We start from the raw sequence: 15,072 nt of genomic DNA, 5'->3' as shown, positions 1-15,072 counted from the left end.
TGGTAGAAATCCCATAGGTCAGCAGAGGATTTCATGGGTAGAAAAAACTGTGTATATACACATATATATGTGTATATATGCAGCAGCTGCAACACACAGGAGCAGGACATGTATAATCCATATGCAAATAACTGTGTAGTTCCCCATGAAAGAGTGGGCCTGACTGCACAGCCACGTCTACATCAAGTCTGCTGTTTCTGATGTGCTGCACTTCATACGCACGGCTGGACAGCACAGCATTCACACAGAGCTGCTCCTGTGAGGGGCTTCATGTCCTGTAACTGCTGTGTGTGCTCACAGTGCTCACATCCAGAGTTCTCAGGCAAGCAGCAAACAGCTCAGAAGAGTCTGCTCTCTCCAGCTACCACACATCTGGAAAGCCCAGACAAATTTATGAAGCCCTCAAAATATGCCTAAATATGATTTCCAGGTGCAAAGAGTAAATGAGCCTGGGAAAAAGGAAGCCTGTGGCATCTAGGAAGATCTTTGCTACCTGCACAAAAGCAAACACAGGACACCAAAAGTTTAGGAACACCTGTTCTCATGAAGTGAACACAGGGCTGGAGCTTAAGTCTCAAATTCTTCCCCTGTCTTCTCTACTGACTTCATTTACCACAATTACATTTGATAATGAATTTGAATACAAGAGATGTCTTGAATTTCAGTTTCACAAATGTGCTTGTTACTGATGCCATTACAAAAGCTGCATAAGGAACTGACTTCAGGTCTAGAGACCCAGGAAGAAAATAACTGTAAACGAGTAAAATGCTATTCACTGTGATGAGAATCCACCCTTCTCTCACCTTTAAATGGCATTGGCTTACAAAATTAATTACTTACACGCCTCTCAGAGATGCAGTACTTAATGAATATATGTTAACTGCTTTGCAATTCTGATGGAAGACACCATATTATTGTGCATAATGATTAATACAGTGTAAAAGTGATGCCATTGGTGTTGCTCAAGCAGAACGCTGACAGGATATCTATTCAATTTCTGATTTAAAAAGGGGAATGGAGATGGAAAAGGTTTAGGAAAGCTATTTAAAACTCAGCCTAGAGAAAAAACAAGAAGTGGGAAGGAGAGGAGCTAAAACATTTTTCAGAGGTATTTACTGTGTGATGTGCATTAATTCCTGCAAAACTGAAATGTAAGTGCCTACAGCAAAATCCTGTCTCCAATCAAGTACACGGAAAATGTTTCACTGACTTCAGTGAGGTGAAGATTGTTAGTTTTTGTCATAATTTCCAGCAGATGCATCCCATATGCAGGTTTGCAACTTTGCCCGGTTCCTTGTTTATAGTTTAGGTTCAGGAAATAACCTCATCAAGCTCAGGCATGCTCACCATGTAAAGGCAACTGCTCAGCTTTTAATCTTTCTACTACATCCTACACTTGGAGTAAACCTTTCCATACTGTTAATGAACTTGGACTTGAGCTACCTATTTAAGTTGGTGGCAAAACTCCAATTAAATGGAAGCTCTGTGGAGATCACTGTAGATTTAGTAATAAATGTGGGAAGCAAACATCCTGTGTTTAACAGTGTATACCCCTGGAGTTAACTCATTTACTCAGAAGCCTGTGGAATTTTGACTGCAAAAACAAACCAAACAAACAAATCCCCAAACTCTCAAAGTAACAGAAATTCAGGCAATTTATTTTTTTAAGCATTAGTCCTTCATACCTAACAAGACTTGTTTCAGAGAAACAAGTTCCTCACCACTTCTGGATAAGGCAGAGTTAATTCAACTGAAAGCTTTGCACCTGTGAGACTCAAAGAAGAAAGGTTAAAAAGAGTAGCAAGGGAGAGGTACCAGAATTTGAGAGAAGGTACCTGTGAGCTTCTAGCATTAAGAGTAATTTTAAAGCAAAAGCCTACAGCTACTTTAGGTAGGAAACTAAGTGAAAATCTTCTAGGCTTCAAATTTTGATATATTTTTATGTTTGACAAGGATTGAAGACTGTTATGTGGTATATATGGGGATCTTGGTAAGCTATTAATTACCCTTTTCCAAGTGGTGTGTGATGGCTTCCATCTTCTCAATGTACTCCTATTCAGCACAGGAAATCTTAGAAGTACTATTTATTCTGAAGCACCTGTCAAGGTGGGCTCTCTAACCATGCTACGTGTAGAAATGTTGTACTACAGCACTTGTAGAGCAGTTTGGTGTCTATGCAACTGCTAGACCCAATGTAGTGATCAAGTTGCACACAGCAGCTCTCCCTTTCACTTGTGCTAGCATGCTATATGTTTTTAACTGGACTGCAGGCTCTGAAGCACGTAGGCTTGTAGTTTTCTCTCTCAGTGCTTGTACAGCTGTGTCCACAAATGTATCTGTCCAGTAAAATCCAAGGAAATGTTCCTGGATGCCAGGATTAAGCTTAGCTAGCTGCAGTCTAATAACTCACATGCAGCTCACATTGTAGTTCTAAGTGCTGACAGTTGCTTTCCAGTCCTACTGGAACAAGCAACATCATTCTTCCATCCAAACTCAGTAGTCAAAATGTGTTGGTGTATGGACTACATCATGCTGCTGCTCTCAGGATCCTAAGGAGAGATGGTATTAAGGTGCCAAGGCAAAAATTCGAGCCTAAAGATTTTATTGGCTAGAAGCTGTATGTGTATAAGTAATGCAAAAACAGGGCTCTGTCACTTTTGTAAACAGGTAGTCTGTGTCTCCTTCCTCAGAATGCTCATTAATAAGGTACTTACTGGACAACCAGTACCACCAAGGCCACTGAAGGGATGCTAACCATGTATTTTGAAGAAATTTTAATTTTGTGGAGGAGCCAGAAGAAAATTATACTAGAAATCAGAGTAAGCAAGGCTATAGGTAAGACTTAGTGATGTCTGTATTGTGCTGACAAGACATGAAGGATTTTCAAGATAATAGTGTTCCTCATTTTTAGACCTCAGGAAAAAAACATCATCCCATTAAATAAGGTATTGCATGCTTGCTTTCCTCACTGTGTGTCCATCTAAATTATCCTTGACCCTTTACCTGGCAAGGTCTGTCTCTACTGGCTTATACTTTTTCTCCCAGGAGGCATCTCTAAAAAAACCCACACCTGTATGTTAAGTATCTGAATTTCCCCTAAGCCTATCAAGTGAATCCTAATCACTCTTACCGCACATGCTTTCCAGAGCAGGTTTTTGCAGTTCTCTAACCTTTTAACTTTTGTTTCTGTGTCTGGTTTTAATGTTAAAACTTCTTTCGTGGTTCTCTTCTGCCATGACAGGACAAATCTTTATCTCTGCCAAGACTTGTATTCCTTCTACTTACTTATTACCAAGCTGAACTATCTGTATCCATAAATGCCTCAGTACTCTGAGTATCTTTTTATTTTAGCCTACCACTCAGGTAACCTACACACATTTCCCAGCCTCAGGCAATAGATCCCTCGTGTTACACCAAAATGAATGTTGTTCAGATGACCATGTTTTTTTGAGTAGTCCAGGTCTTAGTGTATCACCCTGGGTTTACACCTTCAGTTTCTGGTGTTCACCAATACCACACAACCAGTTGTAGAGGCTCCTGTAGACTGCTAAAAGACTGAAAAGGAGTGCTGTGAGGTCTTTTGGGACTGTTGTAGACTTCTGTTTGATCGAATTTCCTTATGGATATTCCTACTTCTTACGGGTCTTCCTTCTGGGGGAGTTCAAGAGGTCAATTTTAATTATTTTAATGCTAGAGTGGATTCTTATCATTATTGCTGGCTATGTCTATATCAGGAATAAGCATGAGTCTGCAAATGAAAATTCCTGATGCTGAGGGCTGTGTTCCCACTCTGGGTTCTGCGTGTGTGGTTGGTTTAGGTTAGCTCTTGCCTGCCCTCACCATTGAGTTGTGGAGCGTTGTGGACTTTTACCACCATTGAGTTGTGGAGAGTGTTGAGCATTCACTGGTGGTGCAGCCTCTGGTGATTCATCTGAGACCTTCGTGTTCAAGTCAAAGTGCAGTACATGGAGACAATCTGCTTCAAACCCACGCTCTGGGCTCTCACTCATTTAACATCATCAAAGTGAGAATGTGCACTAGTGCTGGTGCACAGATCAACACCTGTCAGACCATCTGGGAGATTACTGTTGCCATTAATGAACTTAATCCACATCTGGAGAAGGCACACAGGGATGTGGAAGATTTCTATCTCTTTGTTAGTTAATGGGAGAAGCTTACAAAGCCAATCTTCAAAGCAGACACAGCAACAGATAGGAAAAAACAAAACATTCCCTCTTCACTTGCCTCCAGTCTGATCCATAAGAGGTCTAATATCATGATGGCAGAATACATTTTGATGTAATGGATAATTGGGCTTACTGTGTTTAATGTAGTGATCAAATTAATAGCAGGACTGACTTTTTATTTGGTGAAGGGAGGGGTAAAAAGGGCAGGGCAAAGCCTCTATTTTCTGCTGTGCGCTGAAGACATGCAGAGTACTCTCAGAGAGCTCTGGAAATAGGGACTTTGTATTTTAGCTGGTGGTATGCTATGCAAACACTTAGTGAAAACACTTAAACACCAAGAAAAGCAACTTACTCTGCCCTGGGGAAAGGCTGTTGGGGTGGTTAAATTCAACTACTATTACTGCTGTGCAGTTGTTAAAAAACCACCAGTGCACCACAGCAGATGAAAGGGTTCTGTCACTTACAACATTTTAATACCATAACATGCTAAAAGACAAATGTCACAATAAAATACCTGGTGATGCTTTCTCAAGTTGCTCACAACAGAGAAAAACTGAACTATGCTGAACTGATGACTTGAAATTTTACTAACATATTCCAATATTTTTGTGTATCAGGTAGCTTTTCAGATGTATACTCTCAAGAACTTTCTATTCCTTATAATATGCTGAGTAGAAAAAAGTAAAACTGCATCTCCAAGAGGTTAGCTCCCACACCAGCCTGATGGTTATATAACTGCTCCTCACAGAAACTGAGACATAATATAGCCTTTTTCTGCAACATCCTTAGTTATGCAAAATCACAGGCCAAAACTGTAGACTGAGTCACTCACAGCAGTACAGAGAAATAGAAAAATCCAGCTAGTGCCTTTCTTCCTCCACTCCCCTCCCACTTACTTGAATATGCAAGTATATCAAGGCAGGTATTCACACACATCACTTGCTGACTTCTGTTTCAGAGGCACTCGTACAGCTGGGAGTTGGACAAGCAGAGGAGCCTACACACAGGAGTTGTCTAGAGCTGATGCAGCCACCCTTCAGAGCTGTGCCTAGAGCCTGCCCCTAATTCCCAGAACCACAAGCTGGGCTGCTACCCAACCATCCTCTGAGGGCTGTGCTGCAGCCTGGGTAAGGCAGCACAGGCAAACGGGGGCAGCTGCTGTGCAACAGCAATGCTCACACAGAGGCAGCTGGGCTGCCTAACAGACAAGATGCAGTCACCTGTGCTGGCTAAAGCTATAAAGAAAAGCTTTTCTAACAGCCACGTTGCTTAGGGAGGGTGTGAGGGGGCCCATCTCTTTGTGAGAGCTCCAACTCTCAAGGTGCCTTAAGTGCAGTGAAAACAACCCCCAGCATCAGCTCTTCTTCCTGCTTGATTTTATGTTGTGGTCACAGCTGCAAAGGTAAGGATGTTATTTTGCTCCTCTGGCATTGAGTCAAAACCCAGAAGTTTGTGTTAGAAAAGTGGTCTGGAAAGTACTGTGCTAACAGACATGCAAAGCCTCTGACTTCTGGGGAATAACCAGCTTTGAAGTAAAATACATTCAGCAATAATCCATGCATACTTCATTAATTTCAGAACTGCAACAGCAAAGTACTACTTAGAAAAAGCTGTAAGATAGTAATGAAGGCTTTGGGGTTTATTTTTATTTTTAATCCCAAAAGCTCCTTATCTCCCTTCTCCATGCTTTTTCATTCAATTTACAGTAGTCTAAGTTAAAGCTCATCTAACAAAAAAATGACACATTAAGTTCAGCTAACCTCTTCACCCCCCTGCTCTTGATGAGAATCCTTTCTTCCCTGGGGAGTAAATACAACAACTTTACATTGATACATTGCTTGTTCAAGATAACTTTCCTTTGCACTTTGTTTAATGGAATTTGGCTGATCTGGGATATTTCAGCACTTAAATAATTGAGATAGTGAGGGCAGCAATTTTTGCCAAGTCTTAAATAGCACAAGGATCTCTAGGCAGAAAGGCAGTATTTTGTTATCTTTCAACATGCAGTCATCTTTCTCTACCACACCCTCAGTCGAGTTTGAGAACCCTTGACAAGGGCTACTGCACGATATGAAACACCGGTTTACTGTTCAAATTTGAGTCAAAGCTTAGACTCAAAACAAAAAGTAACACTGCAGTTTAACACTGGATTTAAGTGCAGGTCTCAGGAGCTGCTGCTGGAATGGGGGTGCTCATTACACTCATCCCATCCTCCTGCTGGGCTGTGCAGCTGCAGTGCATGCCGTGTCCAGAAAGCCTTGATGCACTGCAAAAACCAACTTTCAAAAAGCCAGCTGAGCCCTCAGCCTGATGCAAGAGGTACAGCACGATGTTACAGCTGGGCGGTGGAACAGGGCCACCTCGCTGTCGCAGCCTGCTATTACTCCAGACTTTGAGGCTGTACTGGGGATTTTTGAAGTTTATTTCTGCACTTCAATTCATCAAAGAAACTGACTCTAAAAGAAGCAACCCAGGCCACTCTCATACTTCAGGTTACATGCTCGCTTCTTGCATTTAAAGAGTACGTGTAAATAAATGAGCACAAAGAAACCAGCTAGGCTGGAAAACAGGAGCAACCAGCCTCACTGATAAGAAGGGATAGGGGATATCATGTTTGCTTCTGTGATCAGAGCAGACTTAAACAGGGAAGTTCCAACTTTTATAAAGAATCGTAGCAATCCCTTTCCTTTGCAGTGTTTGAACATTAAACCTGCTCAAGACAACCTGAGTGCTTCACCAGCTGTATCTGAATAACAAACTAAATCTGACTGTGGATTCCTTACTATGTGCATGAGTCACTGCAGCCAACTTGCTTTACGTTCGCCCTACATCTTCACATTTCTGCTGGCTGTGCTCCTGCCACCGAGTTCCCCTCACTACAGGGCACCGTGGGCCCATGCCTGTTTTAATGAACAAGAGATCTTTTCTGCCGCAGTTCTGAATATTCTGTATGTATCAGGCTTTTTTTGTAGCTTGCTAGATACATTTGCCTCGCACTCCTCTTCTGAAGGTAGCCGAAAAGTATCTTAAGTGCAAGTACCATTAAGAGGGCCCGAGAAGAAATGTGCTCAGGCTCTCGGGGTCACTGAGCAAGCCCCTGCCCGCCTGACGGCACTGCTGCCTTCGCCACGATGCCACCGCTCAGTGTCCCATGCCTGACCCCCGCCGCTCCTCGCAGTCGCTGCGGAGCTGCTGTGGTGGGCCCCAACGGGACTCCCCCGGTACAAACCCCCTCCCGCCTCTTCCCGCCCCCGCGGGGCCCCGGCCGCCCCCCGGGGCCATTTTGCGCCGGGCCGAGCCCGCCGGGAGGGGCGGCGGGGCTCGCTCGGGTGCGGCGGTGCCGCCGGGAGCGGCGGTGGGGTCCGCCCGCCCTGGCCGCGCCCCGGCCTCGGCCGCCCGTCCCCACTCACGGCAGCCGCGGTCAGCGTCGGACTCACGCGGGCGCCGTGGGGGCCGCCATTGCTGCGGTGCCGGCGGGGCGCGGCAGGGGGCGATGGCGGGAAGCGCTGCGAACGGCGGCGGGGAGGGGACGGTGTTACGGCAGCTCCTGACTCGGAAAGGAGCCGCAGGGATCACCGAGTCCGACTCCAGGCTCTGCACAGGACAGCCCCAGCAGTCCATGTGCCTGAGAGCGCTGTCCAGGAGCTCCTTTAACTGTGTCAGGCTTGGTGCTGTGACCACTTCCCTGGGGAGCCGTTTCGAGTGCTCAGCCACCCTCTGGGGGAAGAACTTTATTCTAATATCCAACCTAAACCGCTTCTGATACAACTCCAGGCCAGTCCCTCCGGTCGTGTCACCAGAGAAAATCAGTGCCTGTCCCTCCTCTTCCCTTCACGAGGAAATTGTTGACACTGATGAGGTCTCCCCTCACTCTCCTCCAGGTTGGACAGACCAAGTGAGCTCAGCCACTCCTTGTATGGCTTGCCCTCATAGACCTTCGCCATCTTCGTTGCCCTCCTTTGGACACTCTTTAATAGCTTAATATTTTTCTTCTATTGTGATGTAATGTCATGGCAGTGCTGGGGCTGCCTGTGTCTCAAGCAGCATTTTGCAAGGGTCCCTCTTCTCAATGGCAGGGTTGAGGGTTTTCTCAGTCTATGCCTCACCCGAGTTGCCAGATGTCCCCCAGCCATGGCTTTGGCTGCAGGACGCCTTGTGGGAGGCCTGTGAAGAGACAGGCGCAGTCCCCAGCCAGCATTGCTGCAAAGGCTTCCCCACAACCCACATCCCCTCAGCTCCGTGCTGCACCTGAGCTTGCTGCCCAGGATCCATTCTCTTTTGTGGTGCTCTATTATTATTTTCTCCAGGACAGAGGATACCATAAAACCACTCTTGTGCAGTCAAAATTGAAAAAAATAACAGTGTCTGTCCAGCAATCCCCAAAGAAAATTCTGGATCTAATCTGGCCATCTGATTCCACACAGTGATATTAATATTTAATTTAACCACTGCTGTCTTTAGCTCATCTTCATTCCAGATTTATCCCTCTCCATTGTTCTGTGTAAGCTGGTGTCCCTGTTGGAGTTTGTTTAAGCAAGCTGTCCAGCACTGTCCCTGAGCTCAGCACTTAGGCTCTAGTGTTTGTAAAGTGTGTGTGTTAGCAGTGCTGGATTACATGATCCCAAGCCTTGGCTCACAGTTTTGATTCATCTGAAAGTAAACTATGAGTGTACCAATAATGTCACAGTGTGTTCTGCTGCTGTTCCTTAGTGCATCCTACCTGCTTTGATATTCATTGTATGCATTTCCTGGCTGAGTTGAGTCAGGCATTATTCTCAGCGCTGTTGTCAAGCCAGTTTGTTCTGTTATCCAAGTAGCTTCCAGCTTCTTATTTACACCTTTTGCCTTACTGTTGTGATTTAGTGGAATGCTGCCTGCTATTTCATTCTCCAAAATAAAACTGTTTCTTCCCATGGCAGGCTTCTAGCAGTTTCTAGTCAGCTTCTGCCATCTGAAGCTGATTACATTATTGCATTGCTTTGTTGTTCCTGACAAAAAAAATTGAAAACTATATTGTAGCTGAATTAATTAATATATTTGCTTGGTAGGACTTGTAATACTGCTGGAATTGTGGAAAGTGAGAGTAGGGAGAAACAGTATGGAAAGACAATCAGCAAAACAAAAGGACATGCAGACATGACCAAAAAAAGAGACAATGAGATATACAGAACAAGAAAGGAGTGACTGGCCCAGCCTCTTAGAAGCCTTGTTAAGAGACTGTTTAGTATGCAAAGCTGTAGGTTTTTTTAATTCTTTCTCTCATCCTGCTACTGTCCTTTTCTGCTACTGTCCCCTCTTTGTGGAAACCAGTTGCTGCCTTTACTTTCAGGGTGTCTTGATTCCCACATATCTAATTACTCTCTGAAAAATATGTTTCATACATTTCTGACCTGAAGAAAGATTTTGGGCCAGAAACTTGTCTTGAGTTCCCATCTGTGCCTGTGTTGGCCTACCTACCCCTCCTGGCCCTTTTTCCTGGTAATTTTGCAATGATGAAAGCTGTGCAATACCCATCCAATATTGGTGAAGCTTTATTGGTACTGAGAGGTACTTATTATTTATAGATACCCCCTCTGCTATTTCTCTCTTACTAAGGAAAGAGAGACAGCCAGTGTAAGACACCAGTATTACTATGGCCTTGCTGGGGGCCATTTGCTGTTGCTTCTTTCTGGGCTGGCATTTCCACCTGCACACCTGTCACCACCCTAGGGGCCCAAGTCATGCTGGCCACTCGTCTCACAGCCACAAATGACTCTGGCCCCAGAGCACGAACACCCCTGAGGGTGGCACCGGGCTGGCCACGTGTCCCAGGCCAGCTGTGCCTGTGCAGCTGCCTCAGCCGTGAGGGATGCAGAGCTGCGGGAGCCTGCGGCTCTCTGCCAGCCGCACACCAGAGCTCCCAGCTCCAGCTGGCAGGGCCTCAGCGCCTGCCCTGTGCCCTCTCACCAGACAGCCATGCCAGGCCCTGCTTGCTGCTCTGATGGTGGCACTCCTGGCCCCAGTGCTCTCCAAGGGCTTCTCCTGGGGCACCTTCCTGCAGCCTTTCAGTCCCTGTATGAGGCCCAGAGAAAGACCTGGAGGGGCTGTTTACAAGGGCCTGGAGGGACAGCACCAGGGGCAGCAGCTGCCCACTGACAGAGGGTGGCATTAGGCTGGAGATGGGGAAGAAATTCTGGCCTTTGAGGCTGGTGAGGTGCTGGGCCATGCTGCCCATGGAAGCTGTGGCTGCCCAGTCCCTGGCCTGGTGGAAGATGTCCCTGCCCTTGGTAGCAGGGTTGCAACAAGAAAATTTCTAAGGACCCTTCCAAGCCAAGCCATTCTGTGATTCTGGAATCAGAGGGGCTGGGGGCACCTGGGCTTAATTGCTGGTTAGAACCAATTCAGCAGTGTAAGTTTGGTTGAGTTCATGGAGACTGTTCAGGAGCCCAGATTCCCAGTGTGTGACATTTACCAATACTATAGGTCTGGCTGAGATCAAGAAAGTCTTGCATGCTCCAGATTCTGCAAGACTGCATTTTATTGAAACAACAGCACAGCAGTTTCTTGCTTGCCAGTCATACATACACTAACTGTGGAGCATTAATATGTGTCTAAACAGATAGTGACATGATATACATACTACCTTTATATTGTTCTATACACACTAAATTTATATTGTTCTATTATCATATTTATTATGATGAATTTTTAATTATATAACATTTTATGTGTTTTGTAAACATTTAATTATAAATATAATTTGTTCTGTGTAATTATATAGGAATTAGATATAATTGTTATTTTATTTCATTTCCATTTTATATATTAAATTATTGTTTTGTATTAAATGCAATATGTGTATAATATATATTTTATACATATATCTGTGTAATAAAAATCTTGCCTCTTATAAATGCAGCAACTACAGAGTATTAATACTTATCACAACAGGTAGTGACATTATATATGTGCTATTTATTTTCATAAAATAATATGACAATTTATAAACCATCACTATAATATGTATCTATTAAAACACATCTGTTAATAAAAAGAATTGTAGTTTTATATACACACTATAGTTATACATACATATATGTATCTGTCTATGTATCCCATTCATTCCTGTCTTTGTCATGGCACTAAAAGCTGGTTCTCTGCCACCAGCTGCAAGCCTCATGGGCACATGCATCCAAAGGAGGGCCCCAAGGCTGGTGGAGTGCTGGGAACACAAGCCCTATCAGGAACAGAGCTGGGGTTGTTTGGCCTGGAGAAATGGAGACTCAGATACAGCCTTATCACTCTCCACAACTATGTGAAAGGTGGCTGTAGTCAGGTGGGGGGTTGGTCTCTCTCTTCAGGCAGCAGCTGACAGAACCAGAAGACACAGTCTTAAGATGCGCCAAAGGAAATTTAGGTTGGATGTCAGGAAGAAGTTTTGTACTGAAAGAGTGATAAAGTACTGGAATCATCTGCCCGGGGGAGGTGGTGGAGTCACCATCCCTGGATGTGTTTAAAAGAAGATTGGATATGGCACTCAGTGTCATGGTATAGTTGAGGTGGTGTTAGGGCATGGCTTGGACTCGATGATCTCAAATGTCTCTTCAAACCCAGTGATTCTCTGATTCTGTGATTCTGTGAGCCCCGCTAACAGTGGCCATAGGCCAGCACTCTTGCCAGGCGCTGGCGCAGATCAAGGTAGGCTTGCATCGCCTGGGAGTGGGCAGTTGGATCCTGTGCCAGACCGTGGAAGAGGTTGGGTGGCCTAGCCCTTAGTACATCTGGGGGCAGCCTGATCTCCTCTGGAAGCTTCTGGTTGCCCACAATAAAATGCTCCAGGTGTTTCTCTTCCAGAGATACACGCAGCTGCTCCAGAGCATCCGAGAGCTGAAGCAGGAAGTGTCTCCTTTGCCACTGTGACACTGGTACCGTGTGCAGCAGGCGCATGACAACGGTCTTGATGGAATGGATGGAAAAGTCCTTGCGCGCAAGAACACGGGCAAGGAGCTGCAGGCATTTAAGGTGCGAGCTGTCCTGGGGGGCCTCCCTGGCCATGTGCCTGAAGAACTTTGTCTCTGCCACGGCATAGCTCTCAGGCCACATTGTGCTTGGGGTGCAGGGCCCTCGATACCGGCTGCTGATAAAGATGTCTGAGGCGAGTCGCCGCACCCCAAACAGCACCTTAACCTGGAAGCTTTCTTGGCTGTTGGTCAGCCTGAGGTTGCAGGAGCGTTTGGAGGGCAGCAGCACTAAATGCCAACTGCGTGACTGGGGCAAGCGCTGCCAGCTTGCTCCCACCAGTGTGCTGAACCAGTGGACAGTTTTCTTGACGTCAAGGTAGGAGTCGGTGCACAGCGTGTCCAGGAGGTTGGGCTGCTGAGTCATCCTCCTGATCACGTCAGGGTGGTGCTGGAAGCACAGCATGTTCATACCCTGGTACTCTGTTGGGCACCTGCACTCCAGCTCCACACGGACACGGAAGTTCCTGCCAGGCTTCTGCTGGTCAGTGTCACGCTCCAGGTGGAAGAGGTGGCCTAGGGGAGGAGTCAGGACTACAAGCACCTGGTACACAACTTCCTCCTCACGGGCAGTCCAACCTTCAAAGGCACTGCCAATACCAATGGCTTGTTGCAGCACCGGGTAGAAAGTCCTACTCAAGGCACGCCTAAGGACAGTTAGGAAATTGTCTATCAGGGCCATTGTCCTGTTGCAGCCTGTCTGCAGGTCCTGTACAGGCCACTGTATGCGCTCTTCTAGAAGCCATCTCAGATCATATGCCCATGTCTCATCCTCTTCCTCTTCCTCCTTCTCCTTTTCTTTCTTCTCCTCACCACTGATCTCTGCCTCACAACTTCTTTTCCTCCACATAAACCATACGGCCAAGAGAAGAACCAAGAGCCCAGCAAATGCCCAGACCTGCCAGGGCTGCAAGGCAGACCTGAGCAGGTCTCTCCAGGATGTGCCACTCTGCATCAGCACGAGCTGCTTCACCTCCCGCTCCAGCTGAATCCTCTCCTGTTCCTGGAACTTCGCCCGCAGCTCCTTTCGCAGACGCATCACCTCATCCAAAACATAATCTATGGGCTGCGGGTACTGGACTACGCTTAGCAAGAACAAGAGCCACAATACCCAGGGCGCCATGGTCTGCAGGAGGATGGAGAGAAGACCTTGAGGGGAGTGGGGAGGGAGGCAGCTGGCAGGGGGGGCAGCAGGGACAGGAATCCCAGTGATCTGAGGGCGGGAAAGACAGGGCCCCAGACAGCTGGGGGCAGGAAGGCCTGTCCCACTGCCCCAGCAGCAACAGCAGCACTGTACCATGGCCAAGGCTCTGCCATGAGGGGCTGTCCCTGCATGCAGAGGGAGAACCTAGCCTTGGGTGCAGCATTTCTGCCCTGGCCGTTGTCCCCAGCATGGCCTCCCTGCCACATGTGCACTCACCGCTTGCCCAAGCAATAGAGGGCCAGTGTTACCTGCTTCTAGGTAACCGGCTTCTAGGACCTGTTCTAGCTGCCCCCATTGTGACACGTCCCCATGATGTCACAGGTGCCACAGCACATCACAACCCAGCCAACTCCACTCCCCACCCCAGCTCAGCCACTCAATATGGCCCTGGTATACTGGTTAAGGCTGCTTTTGAGTGAACCTTCTTCAAAGAACTTCCTTTGGTCTTTCTTTTGTCTTTCTTACCAGCTGCCTCCATTGGCGGTCTCATAGATATCCATGTTGGAAGGCACCCTTGGGGATCATTGAGTCTAAGTCTTGAGTCCATACTGGTTGAGCTACCCATAAATCTCTGCATCATCGAGGTTGAAAAAGTCCCTGAAGATCACACAGTTCAACTGCAAACTTAACACTGTCTACTCCACCAATCAGTCAGGTCCCCAAATGCCATATACGCATGACTTCTAAGCCTTTCTGAGGGTGGTGACTCAGCCATTGCCCTAGGCAGCCTGTTTCCAAGCTTGATATACTTTTTGTTGAAGAAATATTTCCTAGAGATCCAATCTAAATCTCCTGTGGCACAGCTTGAGATCATTTCCTCTAGTCATATTGTTTGTTCCCTGGGCTAATATGATAAACCCCACTTAGCTACAACCTCCCTTCAGGGACCATCTGCATCTGTCAGGTGCAGATGGTCCCTGAGCTGAGCTGTGAAACCAGCTCCTCCCAGAGGAGAGAAAGGTGCTGCTTTTATGCTGTGGTTGCCATGATAAAATGCCAGTAGGAAAAAAAGGTTCTCGGTGGTCAGAAGTTTCAGGCTGCCAGGAAATATTTCCATGCAAGGAGAACCTTTCTGCCAAGTACATCAACTAAGGGAATCCATACCCTTCCAAGCAGAAGGAAAAATCATCACTCTCCTTGTAGCAAATGTGAAGGTTTGGAGTGAAAGTCAGTGCTGGAATGTGCCAGGATATCCATGTGGATTTCACTAACCTGCAAGGCCAGACTGTGAAGATGGGATCCCAGAAGCCAAGAAATGCCTTCTTGCTCTGGGGCCTTCCATGGCACTGGCAGCACATGTGAGAGCCCTTCCTCATCCTTTGCCTTGAGGAAGGCCCCAGTTTGGGCAAAGCCTGAATTCCCCAGCTCTCCTGCTCATGACCTCAGGCTCACCAAGACTGTTTGGTCTCAGCCCAGGCAAGAGCAGAAAGAAGCCCTCTCCTGGCTTTGTAGGCCCCAGAGATGAGCAAAGATGAGGAGTGTGCCAGAAGAGGCCATCAGCACTGCACAACAGCTTCTCTCAGCTGTAATTCACAGAAAATTTAAACACTAAAGTTATGGTTTGGGGTTTGTGTTGTGTTTTCTGTGGAGCCTTTTCCCCCATAGGAAAACCTGTGACATTTTCCATGTTGCATTCCTGGATTTGAATGGTCCACTCTCGGTGCTGCCTAGATCGAACTCAAAA

General features: G+C 46.5%; 1 pseudogene; it reads right to left on the bottom strand.

The window, feature by feature from the left end:
• Positions 1-11,813: 11,813 nt before the first annotated feature.
• LOC134429782 (inositol 1,4,5-trisphosphate receptor-interacting protein-like 1) lies at positions 11,814-13,519 on the bottom strand (annotated as a pseudogene).
• Positions 13,520-15,072: the final 1,553 nt, after the last annotated feature.

The sequence above is a fragment of the Melospiza melodia genome, chromosome 1 (assembly GCF_035770615.1).
Source record: "Melospiza melodia melodia isolate bMelMel2 chromosome 1, bMelMel2.pri, whole genome shotgun sequence".
Taxonomy (NCBI): domain Eukaryota; kingdom Metazoa; phylum Chordata; class Aves; order Passeriformes; family Passerellidae; genus Melospiza; species Melospiza melodia.
Note: the sequence above shows the minus strand (reverse complement) of the source record. Positions and strands in the feature narration are given on the sequence as shown.